General features: G+C 33.2%; 1 protein-coding gene across 1 annotated transcript in view; it reads left to right on the top strand.

Annotated features, from left to right (window-relative positions):
* LOC129222891 (uncharacterized) overlaps window positions 1–20,119 on the top strand; it is a 201,676-nt gene that overhangs the window by 116,205 nt on the left and 65,352 nt on the right.

Below are 20,119 nucleotides of genomic sequence, written 5' to 3'. Positions count from 1 at the left end.
AATAAAAAGTAATCGGTGCAAAATTTGAACTCGATTGGTCAATAATAACACGTGCCCCTAGGACGTTGAACTTTAACACTTTTGATAATTTTCCCACATACCTTCGAGTTTTTACTTCAGGCTCCGTACATTGTGTCTCCTAGGTTTTCAAAATATTTTTTACAGCGAGGTAGCACTAAAATTAATCTTTTTAATTAATTCACATCATCTAAAGATTTTACATTGAATAAGAATGAAATAGTGCTTTAGAAACTTTACCTTAATCGTACACGTTTCTCAGTGTATCTCAATCGGGTGCATTTTTTTCCCGATAATCTTGGACTGTCTGTAAAGTACTAAATTGCTTTTGTGACTCATGTTTGGTAAATTGATTGGGAAATTCTTCGATTAATTGTGCTCCTCTTTCAGTTGTATCATTCACAACTTTCAGCATTTCAACAATATCTCTTCCTTTTAAATAGCTTCCATCATTTTGCCATGAATCAGGATCAAATAGGAAAACATCTTTTGGTGTTTGTAACTTATCAAACAGTTTTAAAGACTTGTAATTGATTCTATAAAGAGAAAGATCTTTACTTAAGAAAGTATTTCAAATCATCGACTGTTATCTGAATTTTACTTCCTTTACAAAAAAGGAAGTATTGTATTCGCGAAAAAATTTTCACTCAAACCGCCTTAATTTCCATTTTGCTCACCCCAAATGAATGTTGAGTTTTTTTTTCGATTCGACCACATGCGAAAAGTGCCTAAGAATGACACGAAATATCCATTTTGACCATCACCGAGGTAATTACAACGACTTTTTCGTGACGTCTGTATGTATGTGCGTATGTGTGTATGTGCGTATGTGCGTATGTGCGTATGTATCTCGCATAACTCGAAAATGGTATGTCCTAGAAAGTTGAAATTTGGTACATAGACTCGTAGTGGGGTCTAGTTGTGCACCTCCTATTTTGGTTGCATTCGGGTGTTTCTAAAGGGGTCTTTTGCACCTTTTTGGGGGCAAATCATTGTTAATTTCGATGCAAACTGAAGTGGTGTTATAATTTGGCGGTCACTTGGCGATATATCGCCAGTCTTTTGGTTGCCAAGTTTTGTCGCCAACTTGGCGAAAAATCTGGCGATTTTTTTTTTTTTTTTTTTTTTAAATCTGCTTTCAATGTGTCATTAAGCAGCATATTTAAAGTTAGAGAGAGTAATCCCATTAAAAAATTGCAATAATAGGGAAATAGCATTAAATTGGGTGTAAAGGAAGTCATGTGATGCACACATCAGCTCGTTTATACAGTCATCAGTCACGTCTTCCTTTTCAGCAAGCATTTTTTTGGAGTAGTTTTTTTTCCTATCTTCAAAGTTAATTCCTTCATCTAATACGGACAAAGCTACTAGTTTATCCCCTAAATACCATTAGCGGTTTCTGAATTTTCCAATCACTGCTTCTGCTGCATGTTTTTCGTCATTTTGTACTCTGCTAGTTTTTCAGACATATTATATTATTCAAAGGAGCCTCAATTGGGTTGCTGCGAAAAACCATATCTTCATACAGCATTTAATTGTAAAACAGCTTTGTAAAACAGCATTGAAGGACTTTCTTTTCATGTAAGGTCAATTTAAATTGTTTCCTAAATATAAAAATTTTCAAACAAAAATTCCTTTTGCCACCCATGCGGCTCAGGGATAAGCTCCAGGTTGCCGAAAACATATCCCTGTAGGAGGAAGTTCACCAGGAAATATTATTACAAGTGATGAGAATTCTCTGTAATCTTTCTCAATGACGATTTTTACGAGCAACAATATGTCATCAACTTCGTCTTTTAGAATTTAAGTGGTATGTGTACTTGATTGAAATGTTATAAGTTTAAATGATGGAGATCTTTCCACAAAATTTTGAAGCGCTAAAATAATTGAATATCTGATCCAGAACTAAGAAAAACAAGAACTTCTTTAAAGACACACTCTGCAGTACGATTTCAAGTGCAAGATGATGGCAATCCAAATGTTCACAATATCATCGTTCAGTTTTTGCTCTAAAAATTTGCATGCACAATTTATACGGTTGGTATTGCAAGTCGTTATATCAAACACTACGGCTAGAACAGTTAGCAATAAAGAACTATCATCTAAGATATCATATACAACTGAAGAAATAGTTAAGAAATTCCGAGTATCTGTTCAATATTAGGAACTGAAGCTATCACGGTAATCCTGTCGGCGTTCTTTTTCCAGTTACATCTGGATGTAGCTTTGTATCCCAGTGAATAGCTACAAAATCTAAACTTAAATTCATGAAATTTAATTTTACCTCTCGAAGATTTTCTTTTGCTATCTTAAGGAATGTACGATAGATCACTAGGTCATTTAGATTTAAATTTACTGCATCTACATAGGCTGTAAATAAATGAACAACATCTTTATCCTTAATATGGCATTTGTCTAAACAGTGATGAAAGGCGAGCAGATATCAATAGTTGTCAAGCTTTTTTGCATTATGGTAGATCAGCTGTAGAAAACATAAGTACAACAGGTTAGGATAGATACCCATTTCGGTTTCTAAATCTTGTGAATCGCAAGAATTTGATGATAATAAAAGATTATGTACTGAAATAGAAGAAAATTAATTTAAAGTATAGATTTCTACATTGTTCCGATCTGGATATTTTTTTTAAATTTATATTTTAGCTATGGAAAATACAGTGTATTTTTTATGTTAGGAGTAATCGAGGATTTTTCGAAATTTATATTTTAAAAATTGCATAAGCATTTAGGTATGTTTATAACTAAAGAACAACGAATTAAAATATAATTGCAATTACTTATATTTATAGCATTGAAATCTTGCGACTCTATTTGACACACCTATTACATACACAGAGAATTTTGTAAATCAACACCCCCAAACCGTGGAGGAGGCAATTTCTTGTTGTCAAAGATCGTTCATTAATGACCTAGACCACTCATTAATGGCCCATAGAATCCCTTGTGTCCATCTTGATGGGACGAAATGTTCCCCTGCTGCTTGGTTAGAACAAGCGCAGAAGAGCGATACGCTTGACCAAGGCATTGGTGTACATTTTATCCTTTGTAACATGTTAAATTTTAGAGAATGAAAGTGAGAGAATGGTCGGCCGGGGAAGTAGCAGCACCTACTGAGGTTCAAAATTACTTCAAATATAAAACGTTAGAATATTTTTAAATAAAAATGAGAAAATCTGCAATTTTTCCTTCGAAACTCAAAGAAGGGGGCCCTAGGGGCACGTGTTAATATTCATGGATTGACTTTAAATTTTGCAAGGATCATTTATTCGTACAATGGAACAAATTGAGGGGGCGTCGCGTAAAATATCTGCAACTTCGAAAATAAGGACCACCCTAATATATATATATATATATATATATATATATATATATATATATATATATATATATAGAAAGAGAGAGAGAGAGATTTGTTCCTTTTCTTTAATCCTGTTTTTTCCCCCCTACTTCAAAAGGTCATTGAACTGAGACTCCCAACACGCGCATTCTAATCCAAAAGTTATTTCTCTTTTCAACATAAAAGCAGAAAGGAGAAATATAAATAAATCATGCTTTGGAAGAATAATAAATTATAAATATATCATTAAATTTCTAAATGAAAAAGAAAGGCAGAAAATTATTTATGTGACAGATAATTCATCATTTTATTGTAGCTTTAATAAATAAAATTATTTGTCTTTTAAACTGAATGGAACAATTATGAAAACTTCGTGTTGACAGGTGAACAAGAAAGTATGATTTATTGCTTTTGGAGTAGTTCTGTTTTCTAAAGCTAGAAATAAATGTTGATAAAAGCCTGTTTCTTTACAAATGCATTTCTGAAATGTATCAAATGATAACAATAAATTAGGGGAAAATATGTCAGTGCAAAATAAATTTTTGAACGGGATTTAACAGCTGTCAATAAGTTGAAAACAGTTTGAATGATTCAGTTACTTACAATTAGTGATGTTCCGGATATCCGTATCCGTATCCGCGGATATCCGAGGGAAAATAAAGATCTGTATCCATATCCGCATCCGTTACTTTTTGACGGATCTTAAACGGATCTTTTCTATTCTAAAAATTCTTAAATATTTGAATAAAAGACTATTAAATTCCGTTTCAATTAGGTTTTATTCCCTATTTAAATTATAAGGTATCATTTCCGAGGCCAATTTGTACCCTCCGTCGCGAAAAGGAAGGGATAATAAGTTTTGAAAATGTGTATATGTGTGTCTATTTGTGGCATCGTAGCTCCTAAACAGTTAACCGATTTTAATAGTTCTTCTTTTCGTTCAAAAGCTGACTTGATCGAAAGTGAGCTTAGATTAGCCTCGTTTTTGTAGAACTTTAATTACCGGAGAGTCGGAGATATTAATTAAAAGTCAACTTAACTTTTTTCACGATTATGGTAGTAAAAACTTACCGTACGTTAAAAATATTGGAGCTAATTGAAAGAACGAAATTTTCTGCGTTTTATATTTATTTGGAACTTTCAAGTTATATACAGTAGGAGCTATAATCTTGTTAAGTAAATTCTAAATGCAATTCTAAGTCTTTATACGCGTGATTGGTAGAGATTTCATAGTCGGAAAACAAGACGAAAAAGCTCAATGATTTAAAATTTCTATCTGCTGTCAGTTTATATTTGTTAACAATGTGTGTTCTGACCCGCGAAATTCAGCTTCGTATGAGATTAGCCCTAAGGAACGTTTTTTTTTTTTTACTTATTTTTTTTTTTTTTTTTTAAATATTGGTTTTTGTTATGTATTTGGGGTTTGTGTTGTTTTTCATTTTGGTTTTTCTCGGAATCCTTCAAAAAAAGTGATACTAAATTCTCTATTTACTGATTGTAAAGTGGTTCCCGCCTCCGTTATTTCGTCGGTCGGAGTAAGTTGGGTGGAATGGGTCAGCGCTGCATTTATACTGAAATAAAATGCAAAAAAATATTTCTAACATGTCCAGAAGCAGCTTCACACTCTTGCTCCTGTATCCTACATCTAACGAGCAAGCTGAAAATAATTTTTCATATTCTGTTTAAGCATTAATGCAAAGCTGACCGATTCCTCCCAACTCTCCTTCTATTTTAACGGAGATTTCTTTAAAGAGTAAATCATAGTCTTGATTTTTCGCCGTAGATGATATTTTTTGAAGAAACAGTGCCATTACCCTGACTGGAATACCTTCCCTAGCAAATTTTACACTTGGGTAGTTGATTTGGGTAAAAAAAAAGAGATCCGTATCCGTATCGGCGGATCTTGACATTGATGATCCGTATCCGTATCCACGGATCTACTTTTTTAACGATCCGGCACATCACTACTTACAATGTCGAAAACAGAAAATACGATTTGAAATTTTAATGGTAAATGATTTCTGAAATTATCTCCTGTTTATCAAACTGTGATTCAAAGTATTGTCAAAAATATTGTATTTACCAATTATTACTAATTAATCTTTCATTAATCTTCCCATCTGAGCTTTTGTTTTAGGAAAAACAAAACTCCCATCCTTTTTTTGACCGTCAAATGTAGAAAGTATGTAATCTCTATCTTTTCTTATTTCTTTTTGTTATCTTGTAGAAATTTCGCGTAAAAAAAGTAACAATACAATCGTTTTTACCCCGAAATAGTGATGCAACGTCGATGTCGATATTTTTGTTCAAAAATCAATGTTTTGCGTTCGATGTTTTTTCGATGTCGAAGTTTTATATTTGAAACAAAAACAACCTTTAAAAAAGTGAATATGTTTGCAGTTATGATGGAAGTTGTATTATTGATTAGTTACTGCGAGACTTATTGCGTTGGAAGCAATTTTCTTTTGTCAGTTGCCTCTCAGCGGTGCAAGTTGTCATGTTTTTTTGCCTAATCATTTTTTTTTTCACTGAAGAGTCCAAAATCGTGAGTTTGTACAGCGTACTGAATACTTTATTTTTTATTAAAAAATGTTTGAAACGCACATTTTCGGGGCCCTTATTAGATAATTTTAATAATACAGAATCTTGGAAGCTCCAAAATAGCATTTTAAGATAACATTTTCTTTTACATTTTTCCGAAAATTACTCTTTTTCACTTTTATTGCAATGGGGTGGTTTCCTTCAGTCATAAGTACTACTTTTAGTCATTGAAATGGATAGAATGAGCAACAAAAATAACATGGACCCAGAAAATACTTTCATTTTCCCAACAGTTTTTTTTAACTAATTTTTTAAAATGTCCGATTTTTCAAACAAGGCGTGGTCTTGATGACGTCACAAATGATGCACTTTGCCGCATCTTTCAACTACGTTTCCACGTTATGATAATCATGCAGCGAATTAAATATTGCGCTCTACGCTTGCTATCAACCATATCGTTGCCAATACACGTGAGTAAAGATGCGAATTAAATATTTTGCACTGTGAATGGCAACACTAAATGGCATTTCATCATTTGTGATGTCATCGGCAGAAGCCGAAAACAATGAAAGCGCTTCGATTTAAGTAATTTTTTGAAAATATTAAACGTAAGCAAATTTATCAAAAAATGGTCAGATCCTATGTTTTTAAACATGCTCTTTCAGAAAAAAAATACTTTTAAAATTTTGGAAACGACCCCATTGTTATGAACTGTCATTCACTAAGTTGGATGTGCAAAAGTATTTTAACTTTTTAAGGCTGTCATATATACTGCTTTTCCTTCTTTTTTCTTATTGCATCGCTTAGATAAAATTGACGGCTCAATTTCTGAAAAACTGGGATGGTGTAGCGACCCCCCCCCCCCAGGTCACGGTCCTGTCCCACTCCACCCAAACACATAAGCGCAGTCCGCCACTGGTTGCGGGACTGACCGACCGAATCTACGCTTTCATGGAATAACACAAGCTTATAATGTTTAAATTATAAATGTTGAGTTTTTAAATTTAACTTTATTAACTGAAAGTTAATTCCATTTGTTGTTTCAATATACCTTCAACATAATAAGTTTATATTATTTTGGTAAATAAAAGGGTTTAACAATTCACTAAAACAAAGCCTCCGTGCCGCAATCGGCTTGCGCGTTCCACTGTTAAAGGTTAGTGTTCAAACCAGGGGTGCCCCGAACTTAAATTTGCCAAATATGACCCAAAATTTGGCCGAATGATGATAACTTTGCTGAAAGGAGCTCCAAACTTCGCCGGACGCAGCTCCAAATTTCGCCAATGAGGATAATTTTTCCGAATCGTCAAACTAAATTTGCCGAATAAAGACATTTTTGGAAAGTCACGGTGACCTCCCGTGACCTCCCATGGTTCCCTGGTTCAATTCCACTCGGGAGAGTGATATCTTTTTTTATTTAAAAAAACAATGAGAAGTCACAGCTGGCCAGCAGAAGCTATGCTTTTATTGAATAAACGCTTATAAAGCGTATATTATAATAAATAATATACGCTTATAATGTTGCAGGTATGTTGAAACTACAAATCGAATAAAGTGTCAGTTTATTTTATCAACTTCAACATTATAAGCTAATGTTATTCAATAAAGGTCTAGCTTCTCTCAGTCAGTCCCGCGGCTGCCATTTTCTACCTTCTTTATTTTCTTTCTATCTTTCTTTCTTTTTAAAACTTTTAAGGGGAATGCGAAACAATGGTTCTCTTACAAACAATCAAAGGTTACTTTGAATTTCACATTTGATTTTCGAAAATTTTGTTTTGCGCATTATTTTCAATACAGTAGTACAATTTTGCCGCGGCAACATACCTAATAACAGTGTCGCTCAAAATTAAATATTTCCAAGAACTACTCATCAATCTTCGCTGCCGAAAACGCCCCCATGTAAGAATATTCAACGAAATAAAAAAATGATTCATGTCATTGACTCACTTGAAAGTGAAAGTTAAAAAAAAGTTTTTACGATACAACATCTCTCCAACACAGTAGACTGGATTAATTAAAATAAACACGAATTTCCATGAAAAAATAAAATAAATAAACTTCTGCATCATCTTGGTCATTTTTTATGCGAAAAAAATCAAGCTCAAGGTTTTCTACGGAAAAAGAAAACTGTTAAATAAAAGGAAGAAACGTTGGAAAGTACCGAACATTAATTGAAAAACTGAAACCCACTGGACCACAAAAATTGGTTTCCAGAGAAGGGGGTGGGGTGTCTGAAAGACTAAACTAATTCTTTTTACTTCCTTTTACAAAAAAGGAAGTATTGTATTCGCGAAAAAATTTTCACTCAAAAATCGCCCTTAATTTCCATTTTGCTCACCCCCAAATGAATGTTGAGTTTTTTTTTCGATTCGACCACATGCGGAAAAGTGCCTAAGAATGTATAGACACGCGAAATATCCATTTTGACCATCACCGAGGTAATTACAACGACTTTTCTCGTGACGTCTGTATGTATGTGCGTATGTGTGTATGTGCGTATGTGCGTATGTATCTCGCATAACTCAAAAATGGTATGTCCTAGAAAGTTGAAATTTGGTACATAGTCTCGTAGTGGGGTCTAGTTGTGCACCTCCCCTTTTGGTTGCTTTCGGATGTTCCTAAGGGGGTCTTTTGCACCTTTTTGGGGGGAAATCATTGTTAATTTCGATGTAAACTCAAGTGGCGTTATAATTTGTCGGACACTTGGCGATATATCGCCAGTCTTTTGGTCGCCAAGTTTTGCCGCCAACTTGGCGACAAATTTGGCGGAGTTTTTTTTTTTGGTTTCAATTTGGCCATTGTTGGTGATATTTAGAGAATAAATATTGAATCACATTAAAATAGCGAATAATGGGGAAATGACATTAAATTGGAGTAAAAGGAAGTCATGTGATGCACACATCAGCTCGTTTTTTTCTTTTGATCACATCTAGAGGAAATGATTCTTCTGTCAATATTCTAATTTTAACGAATTTTTCTTTTTTTATGAAATAAATAGGTGATAGTTTAGCCTGTTTCTTTTACAGAGATGAGGTAATCTTTAAATTTTCCCAGGGAAATAATCCAAATGCAACAATACTTGTAAAATAGAATTAAGAAGAAAAATCTAAGTATAGAATTCTTTCATATTTTTCTTCCATAAATTGCTTTAAAAAACAATTGCAGAATAATCCTGTAACAACAAATCTGAATAATTACTGGAATTGTGCGACCAAATAAAATTGACTCGCTGACTTGAATTGACAGTTTAGAAATGTTTCTTCTTCGAGTAATTTTTTCAATTCCTACTATTATTTGAGGAGTAATTTATCAAAAGGGAACATATCCCCTTTTTAGAAAAATTCATTTTATGACATTCTATAATCTTTCAGATGACCTTTATCAAATCACTTACACTCAAGAAGTCCGAACGTGGAAATTCCTATTTTATTTAAGGGTAAATAGTGGCTTTTTGATCAAAAGGTAACAAATCCATCCTCTGCACGTTTTATTTTGAACAAAAGGCGACACATCCTGAAAGAATCTGTAGAACGAAGATACTTCGATAAGAGAATATCAGAAGGTAAAATATTAGATTTTTGGTTAAGTTGGAATTTTTAACATTCAGGTTTTCGTTCAATAGGGCACATAGACTAATAATAAGAGTAGACCGAGCTTTCTCATTCTTGCTGATGAAGAAACTTGGTTCATACATGTATCATGTGACTGGTGGAAGGGCTTGGCGAAGACTTTGGCAGCATGGTTGCTAGATGGCAGCATTATCTATAGTTTGGCACTCGACATGTATTTTAAGACGTAATGTGTTTTTATTATAATTTTTTTCCAGGTGCAGAGATTGAACTGCTTTTCTTTTAGTTATGCATTATTTTGACATTAGTAATTAGTTTTTGATCACAGTTTTCAGTAACTTTTATTTCATTCGGAACTGCTACGTCAGCGTTGGCGTAAACGTAATGGCGTAAACGTTTTACGTTAACGCAAAAATGTACTAATCGGTATCTTAAATTGAAATTGTAGGTAAAAATCTTACCGTTTTCCGATTCTTTTTTGGGCGATTGCATCTTTAATTGCTTAGAGAGTTATTGAAATTGACTAAAGAAAATGCACAGTACTATCTAAACGAAAAACTCACTATATTAACAAAGTATTTACAACTTAGAATAACAAATTTACAAATCGGATTCCGTAAAAGATCATTATTCCGCGTTCCATCAATTGTATTTATTTTAATTCTTGCGGGCGTTGATCGTTTGCTACGATCAACGCCCGCTGTTGCTAGGATATCCACCAGTCACATGGTTTGGTTTATGAGCAGCAAAAGGGTTGCCATAGCTCGGTCTACTCTTATTATTAGTCTATGATAGGGCACATATCTAAAATTAAGGTGGCGATATCTTTTTCTTTACACACACATTTCTTACTCTGGGCCATAATTTGCTGTGCTTTTGTGCTGAATTCTGTACCCAGAGAAGTTGATAAAACTATTTTGCTCTTACCCTAGTTCGTTTTCCTCACCTCCTGAACATTTTTGGAAAATGGATATGTTACCTTTTAATAAATTAATCCTCATTTGACACTTTCTCTTTTATTTATTTATACATCTATTCAAATCTTGCAATTCAAATTTCACTTTTTTCCTGTGAACGGATTTTTTTGAGATTTGGTATACGAGCTCAGACCCTATGACAATGCAAGATTCATTAATCAAATTAATTAATTAAACATTGATTATTAGCTTATTCCAGTTTGAATCAACATTTTCGAATAAATTCTCTAATACGTGGACGAAAAAATACTCGCACAAATTAGAATTAAATATTAATAGAAACCCCTGATTTTTTTGCATCAGATAAACTTTGTTCCAATGTTCTCCGGTAATCTGAAACGTGATGTGACATGAGAATAATGGATTTGACAAATTTTATGCTAAAATGTTAATGAGCCTGCAACTAAAAGTTCTGATCACGGTCATTGTTGAATAATGTTTTTATTAAAATGTATCTCAAAATTTTATTGTATGTCCCCCCCCCCCCCAGGTTTTGCAGAAACGAAATTTCCTTCCCCCCTGTTTTTCAGTTTCAATCTTATCTTTTGATATTTTTAAGGGGAGAGGAAATTTTAAATGTCGGCAAAACTGGGGATAAACCAAAATTTTAAACTGTGCCCCCAACTTTTCGTCGACACGAAATTTCCCTCCCCCTTGTTTTTCCCTTTTAGTCTTGCCCTTTGAGACGTTTAGGGATTTCATGACAGCGAAACGACAGAAACTAGGAAAAAATAGAGAAATAAAAATTTTGCGGCAAAACTGCCAAAATCGTTTTTTCTTATTTTAAGTCATGTGTGTTAAGTAAAGTTTTTTAAATTTTTTAACAGCTAAAAAATCATATTTTCATACAGAAGAGTAAATTAAGAAACATTAAATAATATGCATTTTTAATTGCCTTTCTTAAGTATTACGGGGGCATTGATAAAAAATCGTTGGCAGGCTGCTAGATTTTACAACAGAAAAATACTAAACTTCCTCTAAAAAATGCAACAAAATTCTACATTTACAAAATATTGCACCGTCTAGTGAAACCAAATAGAATTTAAAATATTAGTGCTCTGGCAAGTTATTAACGGTTTGATTTTATATTTACGTTTCATAAAACTGTAAAATTATCAAATATGTATACAAATATCTTTCCAATGATAAAAATATTTAATTATTCATTTCATTTTTACTTCCTTTTACAAAAAAGGAAGTATTGTATTCGCGAAAAAATTTTCACTCAAAAATCGACCTTAATTTCCATTTTACTCACCCCAGAATAAATATTGGTTTTTTTTTTTTTTTTCCGACTCGACCAGACGTGGATAAGTGCCTAAGAACGTATAGACACGCGAAATATCCGTAATGACGATTCCCGAGTTAATTTCAACGAATTTTCTCGTGACGTCTGTATGTATGTATATATGTGCGTATGTATGCCGCATAGCTCAAGAACGGTAAGTCCTAGAAAGTTCAAATTTGGTACGTCGACTCCTGGTGGGGTCTGGTTGTGCACCTCCTCTTTTGGTTGCATTCGGGAGTTTTTAAAGGGGTCTTTTGCCCCTTTTTAGGAAATGATTGTTAATTTCGATGTAAACTCAAGTGGTGTTATAATTTGGCGATACACTTGGCGATATATCGCCAGTCTTTTGGTCGTCAAGTTTTGTCGCCTACTTGGCGACAAATTTGGCGATTTTTTTTATTTTTAAAATCTGTTTCAATTAGGCCACTGTTGGTGATATTTAGAGAGTAAACTATTGAATTGCCAGTAATGGGGGAAATGACATTAAATTGGAGTAAAAGGAAGTCATGTGATGCACACATCAGCTCGTTCGTTTTCGAAAAAATAGTGTCGGCGAACCGAAAGAGTAACCCATTAGTTTTCCCTATTTTGGGGAATTTCTCAGTGAGAGGTGGAAATAAATTTTAGTGTAGGCGAAACGATAGATAAACCTTTTAAATAGGGTTTCCAATCGCGCGCCGAATTTAGTCCCACGGGATTTCGGGATTGTAAGGAGCCAATCCCGCGGGATCGACTTTATTCTTCTAAAAAATAAATTTTAATGTCAAACAAAACGTATTGTGCTTTTTGGGCATGATTGTAGAGCAGATCCCAATCAGCAATTATCGTTTGGTACGCAAAAGGCTCCTTTCTCTATTGTGAAATTTTCTTTATTTCTTTTTCTAAACCGTAATTTTCTGAATTTTAAATTTAAGAGATGGTTTTCAAAAATATTTATAATTTTTACTGATTTTAAATTCACTGGTTTAATAACACTGCGGACAGTGCCTTTGGCGCTCTTTAGTGTTGAATTCTTTCTACTAACTCATGTTGAACTATAATCGAGAATTTCTTAATGTTTTGTGATTGTAGTTTGCAATTCACGTTTTGTAATTCACGTTGTATGTTTTAACTTTATTTTATTTTGCTTACTGTTTGTTATGTATGTGTGTTTTTGTTAATAAATCTTATCTTTTAATCATTTTCTCAATTACTGAACGAATGAAAACTGAAACCTCGAATGAGAATACTAATTCACCCTCATTAAAATATACTCTATTTTTATACTGTTCCTATGGTAAATCCACACAAGCCCGCGCCAAGCCTTATCGGCGCCGTCGTGCAAATGTCTTTTGAGCGCCTTTATACACTGGCTTTCGGGAAAAGTATAGTAAACACCTGGAGTGAGGTTTTGTAGACAAATATAAAATGGAAAAGAATACGTTTGGAATTTAATTTATTTAAAAAATAATGTTAGAATTTTGAAAAATGGTGTACGTTTTTAATTCATATCTCGAAATTATTTGGAGTTCAGCAGTTCCTTTGATATGCTAATAATGCGTTTTGGAAAAAGAAACTATTTTAAACACCATGTAAACCCCACTTTGAATATCTGCTTAATTTCTAAGTGATGAATAATTGATAAAACTTTTATGCCTGTCAAAACATGACAAAAGGAGCAGTGGCGCAATTAGAACAAGAAATTCTGTCTAGAACTATACGAGCCTACTTTCCCGTATACCCATAATACTTTCTAGCAGTGTTGGGCATTAATCAACTAAATCCTCAATCGACTAAAGTAATCTGATCTCATTTAGTTCCGACTAATATTTTAAAAATTTAATTCAATTGCAGACGAAGATTAACGTTAGTTTAAACTAACGCGTTAGTTGATTAAAAAAACTAATTTAGTTCAGATTGATTTAGTTCAGATTAAATTAATCAAATTGAATTTAGTCAGATTAAAAGTAATCAGATTAAAAGTAATCAAATTAATTCGATTAAATTTTTAATTCAGATTAAATTCGTAAAATATAAATGTCACATGAACAGAGACACATTTGTATTTCTACGTGCATGTACATATTTACGCAAGCATACACGAGTTAATACGTGTATATACGACTATGTGCGTAATATATGTATATAAACGTGTTATCCCGCGTATGTTCGTGTGCGGAGGTATATGTGAATTTTTAAGTGAATATACATAATTATGTGTGCATACACGAGTAAACATGTGTATATACGAGTATGTACGTGTACACAAGAGAATATGCATATGGATATGTGTTACCCCGAGTATACTCGTGTACAGAGGTAAATTTGCTTTAATTGTAAAAACACATACTTATGCGTGCACACAAGCGAAAATACGTGCATATACGTGTACACATGAGAATATGCGTATAGATACGTTTTACCCCGAGTATACTCGTGTAAAGAGGTACATTTGTATTTCTACGTGTTCATGCATATTTAAGCGTGCATATACGAGAAAGTACGTGTATATACAAGTATGCTCGTGTAAACACGAGAATATGCGTATAGATATGTGTTACCCCCGAGTATACTCGTGTAAAGAGGTACATTTGTATTTGTACGTGTATATACATATTTGTGCGTGCATATAGGAGAAGGTACGTGTATATACAAGTACGTTCATGTACACAACGAGAATATATGTAAACATACGTGTTACCCCGAGTATACTCGTGTACAGAGGTAAATTTCTATTTAAACGTGTATATACATATAGATGCATGCATATAAGAGAAAATACGTGTATATACGAGTAAGTACGTGTACACACGACAAATAAGTGTTTAATCCGAGTATACTCGTGTAGGAAGGCACATTTGTATTTCTACGTTTGTATGCATATCTATGCGTTTATTAAACGAGTAAATACATATATATACGATTATGTTCGAGTACACACGATAGTATGCGTATAGATACGTGTTACCCCGAGTATACTCGTGTACGAAGGCACATTTGTATTTCTACGTGTTTATGCATATTTATGGGTTTATAAACGAGTAAATACATATATACGATTATGTACGAGTACACACGATAGTATGCGTATAGATAAGTGTTACCCCGAGTATACTCGTGTACAGAGGTAAATTTGCTTTTAATTGTGAAAACACATACTTATGCGTGCACGCAAGCGAAAATATGTGTATGTACGTGTACACATGAGAATATGCGTATAGATACGTTTTACCCCGAGTATACTCGTGTAAAGAGGTACATTTGTATTTCTACGTGTTCATGCATATTTAAGCGTGCATATACGAGAAAGTACGTGTATATACAAGTATGTTCGTGTAAACACGAGAATATGCGTATAGATATTTGTTACCCCGAGTATACTCGTGTAAAGAGGTACATTTGTATTTGTACGTGTATATACATATTTGTGCGTGCATATAGGAGAAGGCACGTGTATAGACAAGTACGTTCATGTACACACGAGAATATATGTAAACATACGTGTTACCCGAGTATACTCGTGTACAGAGGTAAATTTCTATTTAAACGTGTATATACATATAGATGCATGCATATAAGAGAAAATACGTGTATATACGAGTAAGTACGTGTACACACGACAAATAAGTGTTTAACCCGAGTATACTCGTGTACGAAGGCACATTTGTATTTCTACGTGTGTATGCATATCTATGCGTTTTATAAACGAGTAAATACATATATATACAATTATGTACGAGTACACACGATAGTATGCGTATAGATACGTGTTACCCCGAGTATACTCGTGTACAGAGGTAAATTTGCTTTTAATTGTGTATATACATACTTATGCGTGCACACAAGCGAAAATACGTGTATGTACGTGTACACATGAGAATATGCGTATAGATACGTGTTACCCCGAGTATACTCGTGTAAAGAGGTACATTTGTATTTCGACGTGTATGTACATAACATATTCAAGCATGCATATACGAGAAAGTACGTGTACGTGCAAGAATGTTCGTGTACACACTAGAATATGCGTATAGATATGTGTTACCCCGAGTATACTCGTGTAAAGAACTACATTTGTATTTGTACGTGTATATAGATATTTATGCGTGCATAAACGAGAAGGTACATATTTATACAAGTATGTTCATGTACACGCGAGAATATAAGTAAACATACGTGTTATCCCGAGTATACTCGTGTATGGAGCTACATTTGTATTTCTACGTGTATATACGTATTTAAGCGTGCATATACGAGAAAGTACGTGTATATACAAGTATGTTCGTGTACACATGAGAATATGCGTATAGATGCATGTTAACCCGAGTATACTCGTGCACAGAGGAAAATTTGTATTTATGATTGTACATACACTTTTATGCGTGCATGTAAGAGAAAAGACAAGTATATACGAGTATGTACGTGTACGCACGAGAATATGCGTTTAAACCAGTATTGTGCATTAATCAACTAAATCCTCAATCGACTAAAGTAATTTGACTCACATTTAGTTCAGATTATATTTAATCTGATTTTTTCAATTGCAGACGACGATTAACGTTAGTTTAAACTAACTTGGTTAGTTGTAGGGAAAAAGAACTAATTTAGTTCAGATTGATTTAGTTCAGACTAATTTAATCAGATTGATTTAGTCCAACTAATTTAATCAGATGATTTAGTCAAACTAATTTAATCATATTGATTTAGTCAACTAAAGTAAGCAGATTAAACTTCGTCAGATTAAACTTTATACTAAATCTAGAGAGATTGAAATAAATCTACACCGTATGCACTTGTATTTTCTCATGTATGCACGCATAAAAATGTATGTACAATCTTAAATAGAAATGTACCTCTACACACGAGTATACTCGGTGTAACATTTATCTACACGCATATTCTCGTGTGAACACGTACATACTCGTATTCTCTTATATGCTCACATAAATATGTATATACACATAGAAATTCAAATGTACCATTGTACACTAGTATACTCGGGCTAAAATGGAATATATACGTCTATTCTCGTGTGTACATGAACTTACTCGAATATACACGTATTTTCTCGTATATGCATGTATATATATATATATATATATATATATATATATATATATATATATATATATATATATATATTATATATATATATATATTATATATATATATATATATATATTATATATATATATATATATATACCTCTGTGCACGAGTATACTCGGATTAACACGTATCCATACGCAAATTTTTTGTGTACACGTACATACCCGTGTAATCACGTATTTACTCGTGTATGCACAAATAAATTTGTACATACACTTAGAAATTACAGATACCTCCGTCCACGAATATACTCGGGATAACAGGTAGAAATGAAAAAAAAAATGGGTTTACACTTATTTACTCGTATATACACGTATTTACTTGTGTTTACACGTACTTATAGGTATATACACGTAGAAATACAAAATTTCCAGTATACACGAATATTCGGGATAACGCGTATATATACGGATATGCACAAAACTACTCGTTAATACATGTTTTTACTCGTATATACAAGTGTATGCGAGCATAAATATGTTTTTTAACGTATTAACGTACAAATACAAATGTACCTCTGTACACGAGTATACTCGGGTTACACGTATCTATTCGCATATTCTCTTGTGTACACGAACATACTCGTACATACTTGTCTTTTCTCGTATATGCTCGCATAAAATTGTATGTACAATCTTAAATACAAATTCTCCTCTCTGCACGAGTGTACTCGGGTTAACACGCATCTATATGCATATCCTCGTGTGTACACGAACATACTTGTATATACAAATACTTTCTCGTATATGCAAGCTTAAATATGCATGAACACGTAGAAATACAAATGTACCTCTTTACACGAGTATACTCGGGGGTAACATGTATCTATACGCATATTTTCATGTGTACACGTACATACTCGTATATACACGTATTTAGTCGTTTATAAACGCATAAATATGCATATACACGTAGAAATACAAATGTGCCATCGTACACGAGTATACTCGGGTTAAACAAGTATCTATATACCTATTGTCGTGTGTACACGTACTTACTTGTATATACACGTATTTTCTCGTATATGCATGCATCAATGTGTGTATACACGTTGAAATAGAAATTTACCTCTGTGCACGAATATACTCGGGGTAACACGTATGTTTATATATATTCTCGTGTGTACATGAACATACTTGTATATACACGTACCTTCTCGTTTATGCATGCATAAATATCTATATACACGTACAAATACAAATGTAGCTTTTTACACGAGTATACTCGGGGTAACACATATCTATACGCATATTCTCGTGTGTACACAAACATACTTGAATGTACACGTGCTTTCTCGTATATGCATGCTTGAATATGTATATACACGTCGAAATAGAAATGTACCTCTTTACACGAGTATACTCGGGGGTAACACGTATCTATACGCATATTCTCATGTGTACACGTACATACTCGTTTATACACGTATTTACTCGTTTATAAACGCATAAATATGCATATAAACGTAGAAATACAAATGTTCCATCGTACACGAGTATACTCGGGTTAAACAAGTATCTATATACCTATTGTCGTGTGTACACGTACTTACTTGTATATACACGTATTTTCTCGTATATGCATGCATCAATGTGTGTATACACGTTGAAATAGAAATTTACCTCTGTGCACGAATATACTCGGGGTAACACGTATGTTTACATATATTCTCGTGTGTACATGAACATACTTGTATATACACGTACCTTCTCGTTTATGCATGCATAAATATCTATATACACGTACAAATACAAATGTAGCTTTTTACACGAGTATACTCGGGGTAACACATATCTATACGCATATTCTCGTGTGTACGCAAACATACTTGTATGTACACGTGCTTTCTCGTATATGCATGCTTGAATATGTATATACACGTCGAAATAGAAATGTACCTCTTTACACGAGTATACTCGGGGTAACACGTATCTATACGCATATTCTCATGTGTACACGTACATACTCGTTTATACACGTATTTACTCGTTTATAAACGCATAAATATGCATATACACGTAGAAATACAAATGTGCCATTGTACACGAGTATACTCGGGTTAAACAAGTATCTATATACCTATTGTCGTGTGTACACGTACTTACTTGTATATATACGTATTTTCTCGTATATGCATGCATCAATGTGTGTATACACGTTTAAATAGAAATTTACCTATGTGCACGAGTATACTCGGGGTAACACGTATGTTTACATATATTCTCGTGTGTACATGAACATACTTTTATATACACGTACCTTCTTGTTTATGCACGCATACATAATCAGTATATATTTGTATTTGTACTATATACACGTACAAATACAAATGTAGCTTTTTACACGAGTATACTCGGGGTAACACATATCTATACGCATATTCTCGTGTGTACACGAACATACTTATATGTACACGTACTTTCTCGTATATGCATGTTTGAATATATATATAAACGTCGAAATACAAATGTACCTCTTTACACGAGTATACTCGGGGTAACACGTATCTATGCGCATATTCTCATGTATACACGTATATAAACGTATTTTCGCTTGTGTGCACGCATAAGTATGTGTATACACAATTAAAAGCAAATTTACCTCTGTACACGAGTATACTCGGGGTTATACGTATCCATATGCATATTCTCTTGTATACACGTACATACTCGTATATACACGTATTTACTTGTATATACACGTATTTACTTGTGTATGCACACATAAATATGTATATTTACTTAAAATTTCAAATATACCTCCGTACACGAACATACGCGGGATAACACTTTTATATACGTATATACCCGCACGTAGTCGTATGTACACGCGTTAACTCGTGTATGCTTGCATAAATATATATATATACACGTAGAAATACAAATGTGCCTCTGTTCATGTGATATTTATATTTTACGAATTTAATCTGAATTAAAAAAGTAATCAAATCAATTTGATTACTTTTAATCTGATTACTTTTAGTCTGACTAAATTCAATCTGATTAATTTAATCTGAACTAAATCAATCTGAACTAAATTAGTTTTTTTAGTCAACTAACGAGTTAGTTTAAACTAACGTTAATCTTCGTCTGCAATTGAATTAAATTTTTAAAATATTAGTCTGAACTAAATGGGAGTCAGATTACTTTAGTCAACTAATCAATCAATTACAAATTTAGTTGATTTTTTTAGTTGATGCCCAACACTGATATATGAAAACAAAACGTACAGTTACTACGGAGTTATCATCAGAAAAGATAATATGAAACAAAAATTGATCAAAA

The sequence above is a fragment of the Uloborus diversus genome, chromosome 5, assembly GCF_026930045.1.
Source record: "Uloborus diversus isolate 005 chromosome 5, Udiv.v.3.1, whole genome shotgun sequence".
Classification (NCBI taxonomy): Eukaryota; Metazoa; Arthropoda; class Arachnida; order Araneae; family Uloboridae; genus Uloborus; species Uloborus diversus.
The sequence above is the reverse complement of the archived record's forward strand: the minus strand, read 5'-3'. Positions and strand labels throughout refer to the sequence as shown.